Source organism: Giraffa tippelskirchi, chromosome 10 (assembly GCF_054371585.1).
Source record: "Giraffa tippelskirchi isolate mGirTip1 chromosome 10, T2T-mGirTip1v1.2.pri, whole genome shotgun sequence".
Taxonomy (NCBI): domain Eukaryota; kingdom Metazoa; phylum Chordata; class Mammalia; order Artiodactyla; family Giraffidae; genus Giraffa; species Giraffa tippelskirchi.
In genome coordinates this window covers 61,746,879-61,768,131 of record NC_137284.1, presented here as the reverse complement: position 1 = coordinate 61,768,131, position 21,253 = coordinate 61,746,879, and the positions used below count along the sequence as shown (strand labels likewise).

At 38.2% G+C, this 21,253-nt stretch overlaps 2 long non-coding RNA genes across 2 annotated transcripts in view; both read right to left on the bottom strand.

The window, feature by feature from the left end:
• Positions 1–21,253, bottom strand: part of LOC145522681 (uncharacterized) — a 275,846-nt gene that overhangs the window by 148,830 nt on the left and 105,763 nt on the right. The gene's annotated exons all lie outside the window — the stretch shown is intronic.
• On the bottom strand, positions 16,330–19,218 carry LOC145522683 (uncharacterized). The gene is made up of 2 exons (XR_014066096.1): positions 17,425–19,218; positions 16,330–17,353 (listed from the first exon to the last, which is right to left on the bottom strand). It is a non-coding gene; the product is annotated as an uncharacterized LOC145522683 (long non-coding RNA).

Genomic DNA, 21,253 nt, shown 5'->3' with positions numbered 1-21,253 from the left:
CACGTGCCATCTGAGGTAACCAGACTTGCTGGAATTCAGTCTCTTTACCTCTCTGCCAAATGCCAAAGGAATAAAAATAGAAACTCAATACAAAACATACTGTATTAAAACTATGCTGCCATTGAAATTCATATGGGCAGTGCATTTATCCTGTAGACTGTGTTAGAATCACAGCCTTGCGGGCATAAAGAGGCTTTCCAAGTCACTTGTTCTGATTTCTCAGCCTACTGCTGTGTAAACTCAGCCTTTGGAGAAGCAGTGGCAGAGGCAAGTTTCCCATTTCCCTGTCCAGTGCCCCATGCACACGTGCGTGTTAAGTTGCTTCAGTTGTGTCCAACTCTGTGTGATCCCCTGGACTGTAGCCTGGCAGGCTCCTCTGTCCATGGGATTTTCCAGGCAAGAATACTGGAGTGGGTTGTCATGCCCTCCTCCAGGGGAATCTTCCTGACCCAGAGATAGAACCTAGGTCTCTTATGTCTCCTGCATTGGCAGGTGGGTCTTTACCACCGAGCCACCTGGGAAGCCCTAGTGAACCTGTACTATGGTGTAAATCTTTCTTATGGCTCAACTGTTGGTGCAGAATCTTTGGATAAATCTGAGTTGCTCACAGCTGGGCCATCTGTTGCTCCACCACTTATGCTAAAATGATAACATTGTATACTTGACTGTTGATGGGGTCTTCTTGGCACTGTACATGCATAATGCTCTCAGTTAACTTAGCTGACCCTGTTAAAAAATGACAATGTGTGCAAGGCCCGAGTTTGTTAGCATTCATTGTTACAAAAACAGGGTTACTGACCTTGTCATATTTAACAGCATTGATCAGACACAGCAGTGTGAATCCTGAGGGCAAATAAAGAATTCCTGGTGGTGATGTAAGAACTATGCTAATTAGTTTCTCCCTCCATTCTGCTACTAAGCATAGAAAAACTGTGAGAAGACTCACTGAGCCCTGGACTAATAAAACCCAAGAATTTTTATAAATAATAAAAAAATGTGTTTCAACATGCCATTTCCTTTCAGAACAAGAATGGCTTTTGCAGAACAGCGGGCCTGAGGGAAGGGACCACTTTATTTTGGCTATTGCATCCTTGCCCTCAATGGAATTGAAACAACAATGTGTACTGACCTCTCTCCTCCCCACCAAAAAACCCATAAAAATCATCATCTATGTATACTCTTGTAACATTATTTTCTTGAGAATGAGTTTTCAAAATACTACCTACCACACTATGTGAAGAACTGTATGTGAGACCTAGTTTATATATCTAAGCATTTGGATGTAAGTATTTTTGTCTCAGTAGAAAAACAAGCTAAGTTAATTTTTTAACAACACAATATTACCTTGGTACATCTTGTTCTCCCTTTCCCTCGGGGTCTTACATGAATGAATCAGAAAATTGCTCCCTTATGTTAAGCCTGAGTCTGCACCTGTGTTAAATTCACATGGACTGAAAATGGAGGTGTGGGGGTGGGGATAAATGTCAGAGAAACTAATAGGATGATATATCTAAGTTTGAATTCTCAAATGGACTAGCATCTAATACAGAGACCATCTATGGGAACGTTTTTGTAGGAATATTGTTTCTGAAATTAAGGATATATAATCATGATGATTAGCTGTCTTCAAGTTCTCAAGTTTATTATTAGACGCATCTGCCTCCAGATTTTAGGAAATTCAGATTACCAGGTATTCTGGTAATTTGGAACACAAAATTTTTACTTTATCTTCTTTAGGCATCCTAGGTCACCTTCCAAGTATTAAAACAATCTCCATATTTTAGACATCTTAAGAGAGATCATGAGAAATAAGTAAGTTATTGAAACAAAATATAGACTGCAGTGAAGAGTTGAAAGAAGGGAAGAGATTAATGACCATTAGAGTTGCAAAAACAGGCTGACTTTTGGATATTTTTGATACATGGATGAATGAGAGGTGGAGCATGGGTCAGTGGTGAATGGGAGGTGGAGAGAGCATGGGTCAAAATCAAAGTGAGAGGAATCAAGTGAGGAAAAGAGACATGGAGAGAGTTGTGACCATATTCTAAGTCTGCTCTTATCCAAGTAAGAAGATGGTTGGAAGGAGTCTGCCTCACAAGGAGGCAACCTTGTTAATGAAATTTCATATCAGCTTGTTTTATGTTGTACAGTACAGCACTGACGTTTTTAGGCAATATTGCCCAGGATTTGAGATGCATTCCAGATGAAGACATCCATTTGTTTGAAAAGTTTTGCTATCAGAGGAAGGAAGGAAATGAGAAAGAAGTTTGGGACTCTGAGAAAAGACACTTCAGTTTTATCAACCATGAAGTACACACCATGGAGGACAATTATTTGCATACTGCAATGGAGGCCGGTTAAACTCCAATCAATTGAATCCAGATGTGAATTTCTTTTGAGATTCTTTTTTTTAAAGTGAGGGTTGCCAAAACTTCATGGGAGCAGAGACCACAAGCTATTATAAGCCAAAGGACTCTCAAAGTACAAGGAACATTTTTTGGCTTATTAGAAATCCTACCCCTTTAAGGTTGGTGTCTGGAATAGAGCAGGCTTGTCCACGATAAATTAGTTAAGAGGATATTTACAAATAGCTGGCCCTTGCCTAAATAAAATCTTTCAAAACAAGTCTAAAAAAATTGCTCCTGGTAATCACATATTTAGGGAACACCACAACTGATAGTTCATGCTCCTTGTGGCAGGAGGTAAATTCTAGAAAAAGCAATCCATGAGAATCCACTTCCTGGCACAGGGTGCAACAAATGGAGTTTGAATAAAATTCAAAAGGTATGTTTTTAACAAGGTATAAATGTCCATAGGAAAGTTAGATCTCTTAAGAAACTAATAGGAAAGTCCACTAATTTTAGAAGTTGATTAGTTAAGAATATTAAGAAATCATCTGGCAGGGGAATTCTGTTGTTCTTTTGTTTTCTTTTCAAATGTGACTAATTTTGATTAGTCAAGACCTTACCATTGCCTTGGGACTAGTATTCATGAAGAACTAGTATTCTCAAGAACTAAAGTAAGTAGCAGTATAAGTAGAAGCATTTTAATTTATTTCCCAAATGTATTGAACACAAGAGTAAATAAAAGAAATAATTTCTCTATAACCTCAATCATCTTGACAAATCAATTTCTTTTCATATCTCTACATTCTCTTCAAGTCTACATATATGTATTTTTTAAACAATATTACAGGTGTGCTACAATATACCCTTTGACCATAGGGGATTGGAATGCAAAAGTAGGAAGTCAAGAGATACTTGGAGAAACTTGCAAGTTTGTTGTTGGAGTACAAAGTGAAGCAGGGCAAAGGCTAACAGAGTTTTGTCAAGAGAACAAATTGATTGTAGCAAACACCCTCTTCCAACAATACAAGAGATGACTCTACACATGGACATCACCAGATGGTTAATGCTGAAATGAGATTGATTATATTCTCTGCAGCTGAAGATGGAGAAGCTCTATACAGTCAGCAATAACAAGACCTGGAGCTGAATCTGGCTCCAATCATGAGCTCCTTATTGCAAAATTCAGACTTAAATTGACGAAAGTAGAGAAAACCACAAGGCTATTCAGGTATGACCAAAATCAAATCCTTTATAATTATACAGTGGAGGTGACGAATAAGTTCAAGAGATTACATCTGGTAGACAGAGCGCCTGAAGAACTATGGATGGAAGGTCATAACATTCTACAGGAGGTGGTGACCAAAACCATCCTAAAGAAAAAGAAATGCAAGAAGGTAAAGTGGTTGTCTGAGAAAGTCTTAAAAGTAGCTGAGAAAAGAAGAGAAGCAAAAGACAAAGGAGAAAGGGAAAGATATACCCAACTGAATGTAGACTTCCAGAGAATAGCAAGAAGAGATAAGAAAGCCTTCTTATGTGAACAATGCAAAGAAATAGAGGAAAATAGTAGAATGGGAAAGACTAGAGATCTCTTCAAGAAAATTGGAGACACCAAGGGACCATTTCATGCAAGTATGGGCACAATAAAGGACAGAAGTGGCACTTAACAGAAGCAGAAGAGATTAAGAAGAGGTGGCAAGAATACACAGAAGAACTATACAAAAAAAGTCGTAATGACTCAGATAAACACGATGGTGTGGTCATTCACCTAGAGCCAGATTCCTGAAGTATGAAGACAAATGGGCCTTAGAAAGCACTAATATGAACAAAGCTAGTGGAGGTGATGGAATTCCAGCTGAGCTATTTAAAATCCTAAAAGATGATGCTGTTAAAATGCTGCATTCCATAGGTCAGCCTTTTTTGAAAACTCAGGAGTGGCCACAGGACTGGAAAATGTGTTTTCATTCCAATCCCAAAGAAAGACAATGCCAAAGAATGTTAAAACTACTGTACAATTGTACTCATTGCACATGCTAGCATGGTAGTGCTCAAAATCCTTCAGGCTAGGCTTCAGCAGTACATGAACTGAGAATTTCCAGATGTGCAAGCTGGATTTTGAAAAGGCAGAGGAACCATAGATCACGTTGCCAACATTTGTTGGATCATAGAGAAAGCAAGGAATTCCAGAAAAACATCTACTTTGGCTTCATTGACTATGATAAAGCCTTTGACTGTGTGAATTATAACAAACTAGAAAATTCTTAAAGAGATGGGAATACCACACCACCTTACTTGTCTCCTAAGAAACCTGTATGCAGGTCAAGAAGCAACAGTTAGAACCAGACATGAAACAATGGACTGGTTCAAAATTGAGAAAGAAATTCGTTAAGGCTGCATATCATCACCCTGCTTATTTAACTTCTATGCAGAGTATATCATGTGAAATGCCAGGTGGGATGAATCCCAAGCTGGAATCAAGATTGCAAGGAGAAATATCAACAACCTCAGATGTGCGGATGATGCCACTCTAATGGCAGAAAGCAAAGAGGAACTAAAGAGCCTCTTGGTGAGGGTGAAAGAGGAGAGTGAAAAAGCTGGCTTAAAACTCAACATTTATAAAACTAAGATCATGGCATGCAGTCCCATCACTTCATGGCAAATAGATGGGACAAAAGTGGAAACAGTGAGAGACTATTTTCTTGGGCTCTAAAATCCTTGTGGATGGTGACTGTAACCATGAAATTGAAAGACACTTGCTCCTTGGAAGGAAAGCTATGACTAACCTTGACAGCATATTAAAAGTAGAGACATCACTTTATCAACAAAGGTCTGTATAGTCAAAACTATGGTTTTTCCAGTAGTCATGTACTGGAAGAGAGAGTTGGGCCATAAAGAAGTCTAAGTGCCAAAGAACTGATGCTTTTGAATTGTGGTGCTGGAGAACACTCTTGAGAGTTCCTTGGACAAGAAGGAGATCAAACCAGCCAGTCTAAAGGAAATCAGCCCTGACTATTCATTGGAAGGACCAATGCTGAGAAAGATTGAGGGCAGGAAGAGAAGGGGTTGACAGAGGATGAGACAGTTTGACGGCATCATCGACACAATGGACAGGAGTTTGAGCAAACTTCGGGAGATAAGTGAAGGACAGGGAAGCCTGTCCTGCTGCAGTCCATGGGGTTGTAGAGAGTTGGATACGGCTTAGTGACTGAACAACAACAACAATAGACGGTTTTTCCTAAATAATAACCTAATGGAAGTCTTGTCATTTGACCGTTTAAATATCATTCAATGTCTTGAATTCATGGAGTTTCATGTATGTACCTATTAGTCTGGTTAATTATCATTTGGTAAGAACATTTTGTTTGTTTGGACTAGAATTTTTTCCTGCAGTCTCAAATAAAACCCAGAATTCATTTAAACTCATTTTAGAGCTGTGAATTTTTCTTGTATTTGTTTTAGGTCACTTAGTGTTACTTTAAAAATGTACACTCAAACTTGGGAATGAGAAACTCAGGAATTAGAAAAGTGCTTACTTAGAATAAATAGAATCCATTTCAACTTCACCGAATTTAATTCAACCCCAAACTTATTTTCACATGGTAGTTATTATAAGAAAGCAAGCAGATGAGGCTAGCTTGTCTCCCAGGACCCTCTGATGTCTACAGACACATGCTTGGTTTGGACTAAAGCAAAGTTTAAATACAGGAACAAGAAAAGTTCTTGGAGAATTTGTAGCTGAAGAAATATAAAGTTTAATCTAAAAGCTTAGGATGAGAGGTCATGATTTATTTTTGTTTGGATTCTTTGATAAGCTCATCTTGATAAGTGACAGAAGTCCTCTGAAGACAGTGAGTTATGCAAGAGTAATTTTAAGCTTCCTTTAATAAATAGGAATGTAGAGAGACACTCTTATTCTGAACTCATACTGTGTATCAGGCTCTGTGCCAAGTAAGTCTTTCCTAGACTATCTAGCAGTGAACAGAGAGGCTTCATGAGCAAAGATCAGCAGATTTGCACATGACACTGTGCTCAGAAGTGCCCTGTACTTGGGGCTTAGTGCTCTGCAGTTAGTGTCTTGAAATTCTTAATAATTTTATCCTTGAATTTTGTAGGTGAAATCTGATAGAACATTGAAATGTGCACTGGGGACTCTCTGCCTGTGATGCAGGAGACCGGTGTTTGATCCCTGGTTTGGGAAGTTCCTCTGGAGAAGGGAATGGCAATCCACTTCAGTATTCTTGTCTGGAAAATTCCATGGACAGAGAAACCTGGCGGGTTATAGTCTGCGGGGTCACAAAGAGTCAGACACGATTGAGCGACCAACACAGACACACACAGGTGAAATCTGATAGAACATTGAAGTGTGCGCTGGGCACTTGATGCCTGGACTCACATGCTGTCCCATGTCTCACCACCTCCACATCTCTCTGGACAGGTTCTCAGCCCCCAATGCCCCACTACCTGAAGCTGTAGGCAGCACCTGCCCTCCCCCTTCCCATCGCCACACACAGGAAATAAGCCACCCTTCTCCTGGGGTGGCAGCCAGGTTGCAGCAACAAGGGGAGGCTATGTTCCATCATTGCCCTCTGTCCCTGCTGGGGACCCAGATATGTCTGTAGGGGAGGATCATGGTCACGTGTGTGCTCCCTGGGGCATCTCAGTGCAGCAAGGGGGTAGCTGGCAACTGGAACAACTGGCTGGAGGTGTTTCCCCCAACCCTGACCCAGGTACCACCTATGTTCCAGCACAGAGCTAAACAATTTCTTTGGGGTTTATCCATTTGCCAGTGGGATGGGAAGATTGACAAAGGCCTCACATTTTCATTTTGCTCTGGGGCAGAAAAGGTATGTAGTTGACTCTGACCCTGATGCTGGTATTACTGTCCTCCTCTTTCAGACAGAAAACTGGAGTCTAAGATAAAAGCTGGTAAACGGCAGAGAAGGTGGTCTCACTCTAAAGCCCACACTCTTCATCATGGTGTGCCACATCACCTCCCTTGAAGAAGAGCAAGGTGAAATGAGAGGGGTCTAAAGGGCTGGCTTTCTGTGCATGCCCAGTCCTCTGGAGTGGCCTGAAGGTGACCTGGAGCCCTCACTTAAAAACACAGACCTAAAACATTAAATAAATAAATATACAGACCTGCACTTAAAGGACTCAAGGTCTTAATGGTTTCTACTGGTGGACAAGTATAAACACTTATAGAAAATTTTGAGCTACAGGCTCACTGGTATAACTGAATTTTGTCCCCCTAAAATCTATGTGTTGAAGTCCTAGACCCCAATTCCTCAGAATGTGAGTACATTTGGAAAGAGAACCTTCAAAGACATGATTAAGTGAGGCTTTTAAGTGACACTTTTAAGTGTCGGGTTTTACTCATGTCTTTATAAGAAGAGGAAATTGAGACACAAATTCATGAATTCAGACACAAGAAATACCAGGTAAGGACAAAGTGAGAAGATGGTTATTTGTAAGCTGAGGAGAGAGGCCTCACAAGAAACAGCCTACTGTCCCCTTGAGCTTGGACTTCTAGCCTCAAAAACTGTGAGAAAATAAATTTCTGTTGTTTAAATCACCCAACCACTAGTATTTTGTTATGGCAGCCCTAGCAAAGAATATAACCACCAAGACCCTGATATATTAATACATCAAGATTCTGCTGACCAAAAAAGCACAGGTACAGGATTCTATCAAGTGTTATAAAAATGAAATGCTATCTATAAAAGCCCCTAGGGGAATAAGAGAGAAAATGGGATGAGGTGAAAAGAAAAAATTTAAGACATTGTAGGTAAGCAACCATTTAGCTGTTGCCTTCACCTTTATTTATTTTTTATATAGATAAGTGATATGTGAATAATATATGTTCACCATAAAAACATTTCTAAAAAGCCTAAATCAGTGGAGTAAAAAATCTTGGTTTTTCTTTACCCCTTTATTCCCCAACTCACTTCCCACTTAAAAAGTAACCTGATAGGAATATTCTCTCAGACCATTAAAAAAATTCATCTAATAATACATGTATATATTTCTATATATGCTTACTGTTGATTATAAAATAAATGTAATTGTACAATATATATTGCTTTATGATTTGTTTATCTATTTAACAATATGTATTAGAGATTTTTCTCTATCTATGACACTCCTTTTCTTATATAATTTCCCTGTCTACCACACATCGTGGTATGGGGCTATATAATTTATCTAACCATCATCTTATTGATAGATATTCAAGATGTTTCTAATTTCTTATGATCATAAAAAATCCTGCAATGAAGATTTTCATAAATACGTATTTATGACATTTAGATGTCTAATCATCATATTTTTCAGTCACTCTCCTGATTCCACTTTTACTTCTGGATTCCTTTTTGGAATTTATGGCTCAAACTGTTTTTTCCTATCTGAATTAGGTATGTAAAAATAGGCTGAGATGCTTTTTCTTTAATGCCAATACAACCAGAATCATATGTGATTTACTGTTTCCTTACTAGAGCATAAGGAAAATGCCTTAACTGTTAAAGCTACGTTGCACATTGTGCCAAAGGCCAGGAGTATGCAGTAGGCTGCAGAGGAAGTTTAAGCTAGTGAGCTTAATACATACATTCTTTGTGGTTTGAGGTGGAAAGACAGTATAACTTTGAGCTTGGGCGTGCCTCAGTGTCCTCCATGTACTCAAGGGGACAGTGCCAATTCAGGATGACATTAGGGATTTTCTCTGAGAGGGATATGCATGTACGGCTTTTTCTACTGAGAAGAAGTGAAGTGAAGTCGCTCAGTCGTGTCCGACTCTTTGTGATTCCACGGACTGTCGCCTACCAGGCTTCTCCATCCATGGGATTTTCCAGGCAACAGTACTGGAGTGGGTTGCCATTCCTTCTCCAGGCAAGAAGAGAAGATAAAGGAAAACTCCGATAAAGGCTGGGATGGGCAGTTTTTCCCAATTTCAATGTTCCAGTTCAAGAAGCCCCTGCCCAATAAACAATTACGTCTTGCTTTACAGCTCTATGAAGCAACTGGTGGGACTTTCCCAAGAAGAGGCAAGTTAGTTTCACTATAAAGTAGTAAACATAGCCTTTTGGTAAGAAAAAAAAAAAAAATCTGGAATGACTTATTTTAATAGCCTAATGGGTGAAGAGGCAAACATATTAAAAAACAATATTTAAAGATTGTAAGCATTTAAAGATGAGTTAAATATATTCTATCACTAGATTTTGGCTCTTCCTTCTTAAGTCTACAAAGCAACAATTCTGAACCCCTTCTCAGTGTCTGAAACCTCCCAGTCTCTGTTCTCTTTGGCAGAACTTCATGCCTCTTGGCTTCAGGCAGCAATTTGTCAAGAAAGCTTGCCATTTTGGCTTACTTCACCTTTATTTCTCGTTTCCTCCATCCACTCAGGCTTCAAAAGCCTCTAATTACCTGTTTACCTTAATTATTCCAGCTAGGACTCCATCTGGTCTCAGGTTCTCCCACTTCTGAGGATCCGGAGTGCCAGTACTTACCCTTTTAGGAGAATCTGCTTTTCTGAAAAATGCATTTCCTCACCTCTACTGTGTCTTGTGGCTTCCATAGCAGGGAAAGGGGGAACAGAAAGAAAACTGGCAGTAGTCTTGGGTGTCTGATTCTGAGCCACAATCTACTCCATTTAGAGAAACCCAAAATCTCTTACATAGACCCCAGCAGAACAAAGGGCTTCTACTCAGGCCAGAACTCACAGACTAGCTACTGTGGCAAATATGGGATTGGCCAAAAAGGTTGTTCGGGTTTTTCCATAAGATCTCATGGAAAAACCCAAACTAACTTTTTGGCCTACTTAATATAAGCCATCAGCACTATATGGGTTTAGTCCATTTCTAGGATCCCTGAGACATTGGAGGTACAGTGGGTTGGCACCTTTTTTCTTTACCAAACATCCATTTCTATCATGTCTTTTAGCTCATAAGCATACAAAAAGGGAAATTTAGAGGCCATGTAACCCAGGGACAAAGTCCCCTTCACAACTACTAGTTGTGAAGCTGGCTTAGGTCAAGGTACTACCAAGAATAGACAGAGATTCCCCTCTGTTGCTACTTACCAAATAATTAAACATCTGATTCTGGATTTTCCTAGGCTGTCTGGAAACCAGACTCATTATTTTACATAGATGTATTGGCTTACTAATGAACTAACTGTTTGCATCCTGATGAATAACACACTCTGTATTTAAATTTTTACTTATGGAAAAGTTTTGGCAAAAATATTGTCACTAGCTTGTTCCCGGATTAACCTAAGAATTGTTTTTCTCAGTAGGTGCCATCATGAGCTGACACAGACTGGTCAGGTTTAAATCTCTTCAAGCTCTGAGCATCTTGGTATTAAATTTGAATTTGGAATGCATTAAGCCCAAGATAGAGTATAAAATGTACCACTTAGACCTCCTTAGGTGACATGGAGCATGAGTTCTATTTACTATCTTTAAAACAGATCAACTTCTTGGTCCCCTGTGAGAATGTCCAGCCTAAGCCTTCCAAAGGGTGGTCTGCCAATCAACTAAATATTAAGCATAATGGTTTATTTTACTTGGAAGTTTTCCACCATTAAGTTCTTTAAAATGCTCATATATTTTAAAATTTATTTAAAATTCAGATTCTCTATTTCTCATTTTATCACCACTTTAAATAGGCATAACAGACTGAAATTAGGTATCATAGAATAACTTTGCATGTTGAGACTAACAATACTGCAATTTATTCACGTGATGATTTTTTTCTCCCCTGTACCTGTCTGAGTCACCAGGCATGAATGAATATGCAAAGAACAGGCCTTCATACTTTTGGATTCTCAGATTTCAAAATAAGAAACTAGTCATTTAGTTTCAAGACTTGTGAACTAATACAAAGTATAGAAGTCTTTATTTTATGCCTAACGACTGAAAAGCAAGTTTTGCTGTGCTGCCGGAGAAGCACTCCACAAAATAACTGGTGTGGATAAAACAGAAATAAATAAAAAGGGAAAATATGCCACAAGTTATTTGCATATGATAATTTTTTAAAACATTCCCCCTGAGAAATACCTGAGTGGAATTAATTCTTAATTAGTATGAACCAGTGGGAATGTGCTCGTCTAAATAAGTAATCCAAAATTATTCTTGGGTTGTACAGATTGTTTACTACCTTAACTAAATTGTGTATCAAACATAAGTGCATCAGCATTGGCTGAGGGTTGGGGGAGTCAGGCACAGCCTTCACCTCCAGTGTTTTTCATCCATTCTGCTGTTTATATTTCTTGGCAAGAGGTCCAAGCCACAAAAAGATTTATTCCAATATTATGTGTGTGTGTTTGTGTGTGTTCTGCATAGTGATGGACATTGCTCCTTTTCAAAAGGAGCCTCAAAAGTACAGCTGAATTCTTGAAAACTAAATAAGAGTTGGCTAATTTTAAAAATTACTTTAAAACTCAACACCTCTGTAGGCCAAGACTAATGAGTATTCTTTATCCCAGAAACAAAGAACATTTCTTCCCACTTAGAAATTCCCAGGCTCCTTTCCACCCTTCAGATTATCCATACCTGATATGTACCTGTATGTATGAAAGTCTTGCTTGTTAAGCACCTTGTGCCTGGTGTTGGGCTACAAAGAACTTAACAGACATTGCTTCATTTAATTCTCACAATATTGAGAGATGTGTTTAATTATTCTGACTTGAGATCTGAGAAGACAGGCTCAGAAAAGTTAAGTACCTTGCCTACATTCTCACAGCTATGGAATAAAAGAAGCAGAGTTTAAACTCATATCTGTCTGGATTCCAGAGCCATTGCTCTTAACCACAGCACACTTCTTCCTTCCTTGTACTCTTCTCAGGCTGCATAACTCTCTTTGTAGAAATCATTCCCTCTTAATTGCCTGTTTCCTGAAAAACTGCCTTCAACGTCCATTTTAATCAGATTTCTCCAGTATAAAAAGGTCGCTGGGTGGAAGTCCCATCATTGAGAATCATGTGGATCTCTGAGCCAGATGGGTGGACAGAAGGATGGATGGAGAATGAATGGCCAGACTTTTCTTGGAACAGAGTGGTCTAGGAGTTAGGTGGGGATAATGCTATGTTTACAGCATATACTGACTAATCAAGGGAACAGTCATGGAAGATAACAAATAGCTCCTTCAAAATGTCAAGGGGGAAATGTCATCAACAGTCTGCATACCTTTTATCCCATTAAAAGAAGAAACCAATCTACAGAGAGATGGTATATTATAGCAGTTAAGAGGATGATTTTGAGGCCAGAATGCCTAGGTTTAAAACCTTATACTAATATGTAATTTTGGACAAGTTATTGATCTCCCCTGTGCCTTCATCTCATAACCGATAACATGGATATAATAACTGTAACTGTTTCATACGATTGTTGTAAAAAAATATGAGTATATATACTAAGTACCTGGCACATAGTATGCACTCTTTAAGTATTTGCTAGTAGTAGTAGTATTAGTACTATATAGTGCTTTGTATTTGATCATTCCTCTCTCTTGATATCTGACTATGGTCCTAGGTAACCTGACAAACAATTGACATATATAGCTCTTGGTATCTCTTTAGTAGTTTTTGGGTTACTTTAAACTCAGTGCCCCTACTATCAGCCTACAACGTAAACATTCCTATCACAGACTGAATGTGTAGCTGAGCTTTAAATATCTCATAATGAATCCCTTCTCCATGCCCAAACTGGGAATAAATATCTGGCTTCAAACTATCTTCAAGGCTTGAGTATTTCTCCTTTGTGAAAAACAAAGCAAATAACAATGACAACAATAATATAACAGCAAGAAAGAAAGGGAAAAATGGAATTTTAAACAAGAAAGTGAGTGAAAAAGGGAGGGAGAGAAAAAGGAAGAGGAAGGAGAAAGGGAGGAAGGGAGAAATGAACAAAAGGAGGAAGGAAGGATATGTCAAAGGGCAACATAGCCAGGAGCTTACAAGTGGAAAGAAGAGTCTAATGCAGGGTCAGGATTCTGTGTGTGCATGCTAAGTCACTTCAGTTGTGTCTGACTCTTTGCGACCCTATCGACTGTAGCATGCCAGGCCCCACTGTCTATGAGATTCTCCAGGCAAGAATGCTGGAGTGAGTTGCCATGCCCTCCTCCAAGGGATCGTCCTAACCCAAGGATCAAACCCTCATCTCCTGCGTCTCCTGCATTGCAGGCAAATTCTTTACCACTAAGCCACCGGGGAAACCCCAAGATTCTGTAACAGTCTTTAATAGGCTCAGAAATATACAACATTTGTGAGACTACCTGTGTCCTTCTTCCACAATGATGCCCTTATAGTTACCAAAAGAGTTTGAAAGGGAAATCAACACCTTCTGATGCAAAACATTAGATTTTCCTCCTTATTATTCCTAGCAGGTTTTTCCCCAAATCATAAACTTTCATTCAATCTAAAAAGAATTTGACATTTTTTTTAATTTTGAAAAGTTTTATTTTCATTTTCATTCACTCCCCGATATTTTCTAATTTCTCTTGTGATATATTATTTAACTCATGAGTCATTCAACAGTGTCTTATATAATTCTCAAATACTTGACAATTTTCCAGTTGCCTTCTCTTTATTGTTTTCTAATTTAATTTTCTCTGTGGTCAGAGAAAACTATGTATGATTTTAATCCTTTAATTTTATTGGTTTCATATTTTGTTTGTTTGCTTTTTTGCCCAGAATATGGTTTCTTTTGCTGAAAATATGTATCTGTTTAAAAAAAAAAACCAAGAGTACTTTGCAGTTGTTTGTTATTCTTCTAAAAGTTAATTGAGTATTTGGTTGACAGTGCTGTTCAGTGTTTGGAATTTATCGAAAGACTTGACTTCACAAATTTAAAGAGTTATCTAAATTGCAGTTTGGAAATCTTGAAGGCATCAGAAAATACACTCTGGGTGCTTCTTATGGACATTTGGTTAAATTCAATCCTGTGAAAAAGCTCTTAGGAAATCTTATTAATATATTTTTGCAAATGTGACCTCATTAAATGAGTCTCTTTCCTGCTAGTTTTTATGATAAGTCTAAGCAACAAAAAACTGAAGAAAAAAGATGATGAAGGAATAGTTTTTTTTTAAGGCAACTGCATGACTAAAATTTATACTTAATTTCTATCATACTGCACAAAGAAGCTTTCTCAGTTAATTCACGTCTCTGTATCTTAGCTTTACTCAATCATGTAAAAAAGCAACATCATTAATTACACAAGTGAAAGGAGGCATTGAAAAAATTCTGCATCCTTTCATTAACTTACAAAAATACAATTAGTAATTATAAGTGATTTCCTGGAGAAAGTCCAGAGCTGAATTAAAAATATCACTAACCACAGAGATCTTCATTGGTCCCTTAGAAGAAAAAAATGCACTGCTATGAAGCTTATCTGCTACATTTGCTTTTAAAACATCAAAGGACTAATTCATAAGGCAGCCACACAGCTTTTGTAATGTTTTTAATTTTTTGTGATCTCTGGGAAATGTGAAGAATGTTCCTTTTTCTAAGCAAAATGAATTTAGTCTACAATGAGAAGTTATTTCTTCATTCAGAAGTCATGGATATTCTGTCCCCAAAATGAAATTGTTAATTTGTTTTATTTTATTCTTTATTTATAATTCTTTAAAATTTTTACAAAATTTATTTATTTTTCATTGAAATAAAGTTGACTTACAATATTGTATTAGTTTTAGGTGTTTAATAGTGATTTGATACTTTTATAGACTATATTTCATGTAAAGTTATTATAAAATATTCACTATATTTTCTGTGCTGTATATTACATCCTTGCAACTTATTTATTTTATAGCTAGTAGTTTGGGTCTCTTAACCCCCTTCACCTATCTTGCCCCTCCCCCATGCTTCTCCCCTCTGATGACCACTAGTTCATGTTCTGTATCTGTGAGTCTGTTTCTCTTTTGATACACTTGTTTGTTTTATTTTAATGAGATAGTTTTTTTAAAGGCATGTTCTTTTTTTACAGTTTTGGCATATCAATTTTTAATGGGCAACTTATTTATTCTCATTCTAGAAAGACGGAAGCAAATTTGCTAAAATAGGGATACTTTGGGACTGTCCCTCTTTGCCTCCCTGTTTGAAGAGACACAGTATGGACCTTCCTTGGGGTATGACAAGAGCTGAACACATCCTGTCAAACATATGGCTCTTTGAAGGCAGCTGTGTTTGGACTGGGATGAAGCAGGGTCAGCTGGGATGAAGCAGGGTCTATTGGCATCAGGCAGAAGGGGAAGTTTGGGGAGTATCTGGAGCAGGACCCCAGAGAATTCTCTTACTCATATTCATCTGCTTGCTATTTATGTAAAATTTTAACCTGTTTGGTGATTGCTCTCCTTTTTCTCTATTGCCTTTCATAAAAACAATAAACTCAGTGTTGGGAGACTGTTGAATGAACGATAAAATTCAGTCAATTCCTGGTTTGTCGGAATGCAGATGATCTGCTTTGCTGTTTCTCTGGTGTCAGGTTTCAATCTCAGTTTATATGCTGTTGTCAGCCTGATTCCCTTCTCTATTTCTCCAGTTGAGGGTTGAAAATTTAAGGTTAGATGAGGAAATGTTAGGAAGTTAGTCTTCTACTACCCTGGAGGAGGAAGAGGAGGAAGAGAAAGAGGAGGAGAAGGAGGAGAGGAAGAAGAATGTAACAGGATATCCTCCCTACATCCTTCACCCACTCCTGTCCTCCCCTCTGTGAGGAGGAGTCACTTAGTACCATAATATCAACACATGGATGTGATCCCTATGAGAGTTCATCAGTGTTAACAGAATGATTTATCTCATAAATCTTCACTCTGAGTAATTTGAAGGTTTCAGGACCACAGCCTTCAACTCTGTGTACTATCACTGTCCCCTTCCAGGAAGGAGTCAGAAACACCAGCCTCCCTGGTCTTGAGTATGTGAGGCAGTTGCAGGAAGGAGACAGGGAGAAGGAGCCAATTATGGGACAGTGATGAAAGAAATCAAAGACAACACAAGCAGATGGAGAGATATACCATGTTATTGGGTAGTAAGAATCAATATTGTCAAAATCAATATATTACCTAAGCAATATACAGAGTCAATGCAATCCCTATCGAATTACCAAAGGAATTTTTCACAGAATTAGAATAAAAATGTTTAGAATTTGTATGGAAACACAAAAGACCACAAATAGCCAAAACAATCTTGAGAAAGAAAAATAGGGCTGGAGGAATAAATTTCCCTGACTTCAGACTATACCAAAAGCTACAGTACTAAAAACAGTTTGGTACTGGCATAAAAACAGACATACAGACCAATGGGACATAATAGAAAGTCCAGAGATAAACCCATGCACCTATGATCAACTAATCTACGATAAAGGAGGCAACAATATACAATGGTGAAAAGACAGCCTCTTCAATAAGTGGCACTGGGAAAACTGGATATATACATGTAAAAGGATGAAATTAGAACACTCTTCAACATCATGCAGAAAAATAAATTCAAAATGAATTAAAGACCTAAATGTAAGGCCAGAGAGAATGCTCTCTGACATAAATTGCAGCAATATTTTTTTAGAGTAATAGAGTAATGAAAATAAAACCAAAAATAAACAAATGGAACCTAATTAAACTTAAAAGCTTTTACACAGCAAAGGAAACCATAAACAAAATGAAAAGACAGCCTACATACTGGGAGAGAATATCTGCAAATGAAGTAACCAACAAGGGATTAATCTCCAAAATATATGAACAGCTCATGCAGCTCAATATCAAAGAAACAAACAACCCAATTAAAAACTGGACAGACGATCTAAAAAGACATTTCTCCAAAGAAGGCATGCTGCTACTGCCGCTAAATCACTGCAGTCGTGTCCGACTCTGTGCGACCCCATAGACGGCAGCCCACCAGGCTCCCCTGTCCCTGGGATTCTCCAGGCAAGAACACTGGAGTGGGTTGCCATTTCCTTCTCCAATGCATGAAAGTGAAAAGTGAAAGTGAGGTCGCTATAGTGACCCCATGGACTGCAGCCTACGAGGCTCCTCCATCCATGGGATTTTCCAGGCAAGAGTACTGGAGTGGGGTGCCATTGCCTTCTCCAAAGAAGGCATACAAATGGCCAAAAATCGCAAGAAAAAATGCTCAACATCACTAATTATTAGAGAAATGGAAATCAAAGCTACAGTGGGGTATTACCTCACACCAATCAGAATGGCCATCATGAAAAAATCTACAAGCAATGCTGAAAAGGGTGTGACGAAGAGGGAAGACTCCTACACTGTTGGTGGGAACATAAACTGGTACAGCCACTATGGAGAACAGTGTGCAGATTCAAGAAACTAAATATAGAACTACCATATGATTCAGCAATAACACTCCTGGGCATATATATTCAGAGAAAACCATAATTCAAAAAGATACATGCTCCTCAATGTTCAGAGCAGCAATATTTATAATAGCTGAGACCTAATGGAAGCAGAAGTTCCAATACTTTGGCAATCTGATGTGAGAAGCCAACTTATTGGAAAAGACTCTGATGCTGGGAAAGATTGAGTGCTGGAGGAGAAGGGGATGTCAGAGGACAAGATGGTCATCGGCAAACTCTGAGAGATGGTGAAGCACAGGGAAGCCTGGTGTGCTGCAGTCCATGGGGTTGCAAAGAGTCAGACACCACTGAGCGACTGAACAAAACAACAAATGGAAGCAACCTAAATGTCCGTTGACAGAGGAGTGGATAAAGAAGATGTAGTACATATATACAATGGAATATACTCAGTGATAAAAATGAACAAAATAATGCCATTTATAGCAACATGGATGGACCTAGAGATTGCCATACTGAGTGAAGTAAGTTAGAGAGAGACATTTAATATCATATGATATCACTTATATATGAAGTCTAGAAAACATGGCGCAAATGAACTTATTTACAGAATACAGTCATAGATGTAGAAAACAAACTTAGGGTTACCAGTGGGGGGAAAGGCAGAGGATAAATTGGGAGATAGGGATTGATACATACACACTACTACATATAAAATAGACAACTAATAAGGATCTACTGTATAGCACAAGAAACTATACTCAATGCTGTGTAATATGGGAAAAGAATCTACAAAAGAGTAAATATATGTATATGTATAACTGATTCATTTTACTGTACACCTGAAACTAACACAACATTGTAAACTAATTACAATGAAAAATTTAAAATAACAAAGTAAACAAAATAAAAGATTTGGAATTATCTGTTTTCCACTTGCCTCTGTTGGCTGGAATTTAATAATTAAAAATTAAATCTGTGCTAAGATACACCAATATCTATCTCAAACAAAATACAAACCAATACTATGTGGTCAGGGTGGGATTCTATAGTCAGGGCTGAAAAGTGAGGTATCACCAACTGTGTAAGAATGCCTACCTCACGGGTCTAGACACAGCGGCTGGCAGGCTAGCAGGAGAGGAGAGGTGTAGAGTGTGTTCAGAACAAAGGCCTTTTTGAGACTACAGGTTTGGTTTTTTTTTCATTCTAGGGACCAAAATTAAGGCTTCCTTAGTGCAGTTTTACAACTCTGAAAAGAACTGATTGTTCTAAAGCCACACCTTGGTTACTTCCTCAGCAATTATTCCAATGAAAGATCATTGTCAGATGCATGTTCAGGAGTAAGAAAGATACCCACTTTGTAATAGGTCTGGATTCAACAGGGGCTGGTGCCCTGGGGCAGCATACCTCACGCAGACCTGACAGTCCTTTGGACATGTATTACACTACTGCAGCATGCCCTGTAGCTGGCAGACCCTTAGAGTTGTGAGCAAGAACTTCTCAGTTTCAGAAATAGAAAGGGAAGTCAGGAGGAGTTTGTTGTCTCTCTCTCTCACACACACACACACACACACACACACACACTGTCAATTGATTTTAGTGGAGAAAACATTTCATCTTTATCATGTGAACACGGACAGAACTACAAATCTTGCAAGAAGATGTAACTTCTGCTCAAGAAGCATTTGTTCTTTTATACCCAGATGGAGTTAAGGGTCCTTAAAATACTATGATTTGAATGCAAGTTCCTGCTTGGAATAACTACTGGTTTTGAGGAAATGGAAGAAATATTACAAAAGGGAAGTTCAGGCTTTTTTTGGTGGGTCTTTATGAAAAAAGGCCCCAAAGAGGACATACCTACTCCAGACAATGAAACTTTTAAGCTTAAGTTCCAGTTTTACAATGAACAGGTGGTGAATGATTTTTTAAATCATAAAAATTTTTTTTACCCTCTTGACCACCTTTATAATTTTTCCCTACTGCCACAGCCCCTGTCTCTAGTGATCACCAATCTATTCTCTGTATGCATGATTTTGGTTGCTTTTTTTCCCCCAAGATTCCACATGTAAGAGAGATTACATAGTATTTGTCTTTCTCAGTTTGACTTACTTCTCTTAGCATAATGTCCGCAAGATCCATCCATTTTGTCATACATAGCAAGCTTTCATTCTTTTATGACTGAATAATATTCCATTGTATATATATATGCCACAATTTCTTTATCCATTTATCTACTGATGAACACTAAGGTTGTTTCCATATGTTGACTATTGTAAATAATGCTGCATTGAACATGGGGGTGCATATAACTTTTCAAGTTAGTGTTTCCATTTTCTTCAGATGAATACCCCAAAGTGGAATTCCTGATTCATATGGTAATTCTATTTCTAGGTTTTTGAGGAACCGCCATACTGTTTTCCATACTAGCTACTAATTTATATTCCCATGAACAGTGCACAAGGGTTCCCTTTTCAAACTTACCAACATTTGTCTTTTTGATAGTAGCCGTTCTAACAGGTGTGCAATGATATTTCATTATGGCTTTGATATGCATTTCTCTGATGATTAAAGATGTTGATCAACTTTCATGTACCTGTTGGCCATCTTTATGTCTTCTTTGGAAAAGTGTCTTTAGATCTTCTGCTTATTTTTTAACTGAATTGTTTTACTTTTTTTTTTTTGCTCAGTTGTATGAGTTCTTTATCTTGAATATTAACCCTTATCAGATATATAATTTGTAAATACTTTCATTCAGTTTGTTGACTTTTTACTTTGTTGATACTTCCTTTGCTGGGAAGAAGCCTTGTAATCTGATATAATCCCACTTGTTTACTTTTGCTGCTCTTACTTTTGGTGTCAGATCAAAAGAAAAGAACATTGCTAAGACCTATGTCAAAAGCTTACGACTTATGTTTTCTTCTAGGAGTTTTATGGTTTCAGGTTTTACATTCAAGTATTGAATCCTTTTTGAGTTAATTTTTGAGTATGGTGCAATGCAGTTGTCCTATTTCATTCTTGTGCATATGGCTATCCAGTTTCCCCAATACCCAAGTTTTTGAAAAGACTGTCCTTTCCCCATTGTATATTCTTGGCTCCTTTGTCATAAGTTAATTGACTACTGTCGTTCAGTCGCTGCTGCTGTTGCTGCTAAGTCGCTTCAGTCGTGTCTGACTCTGTGCAACCCCATAGACGGCAGCCCACCAGGCTCCGCTGTCCCTGGGATTCTCCAGGCAAGAACACTGGAGTGGGTTGCCATTTCTTTCTCCAATGCATGAAAGCGTTCAGACGCTAAGTCCTGTGAAACTCTTTAGTCCCATTGACTGCAGCACGCCAGGCTTCTCTGTCCTCCACTATCTCCTGGCCTTTGCTCAAGTTCATGTTCATTGAGTCAGTGATGGTATCCAAGTATCTCATCCTCTGTGTCTGTTTTTATGCCAATGTCACAATGTTTTTTTAATTACTATTGCTTTGTAATAAAGTTTGAAATCAGGGAATGTGATGCCTCCAGGTTTGTTCTTCTTTCTCAAGATCGCTTTGGCTATTTAGTCTTTGGTGTCTCCACACAAATTTTAGGATTGTTTGTTCTACTGTGAAGAACACCACTAGAATTTTGACAGCG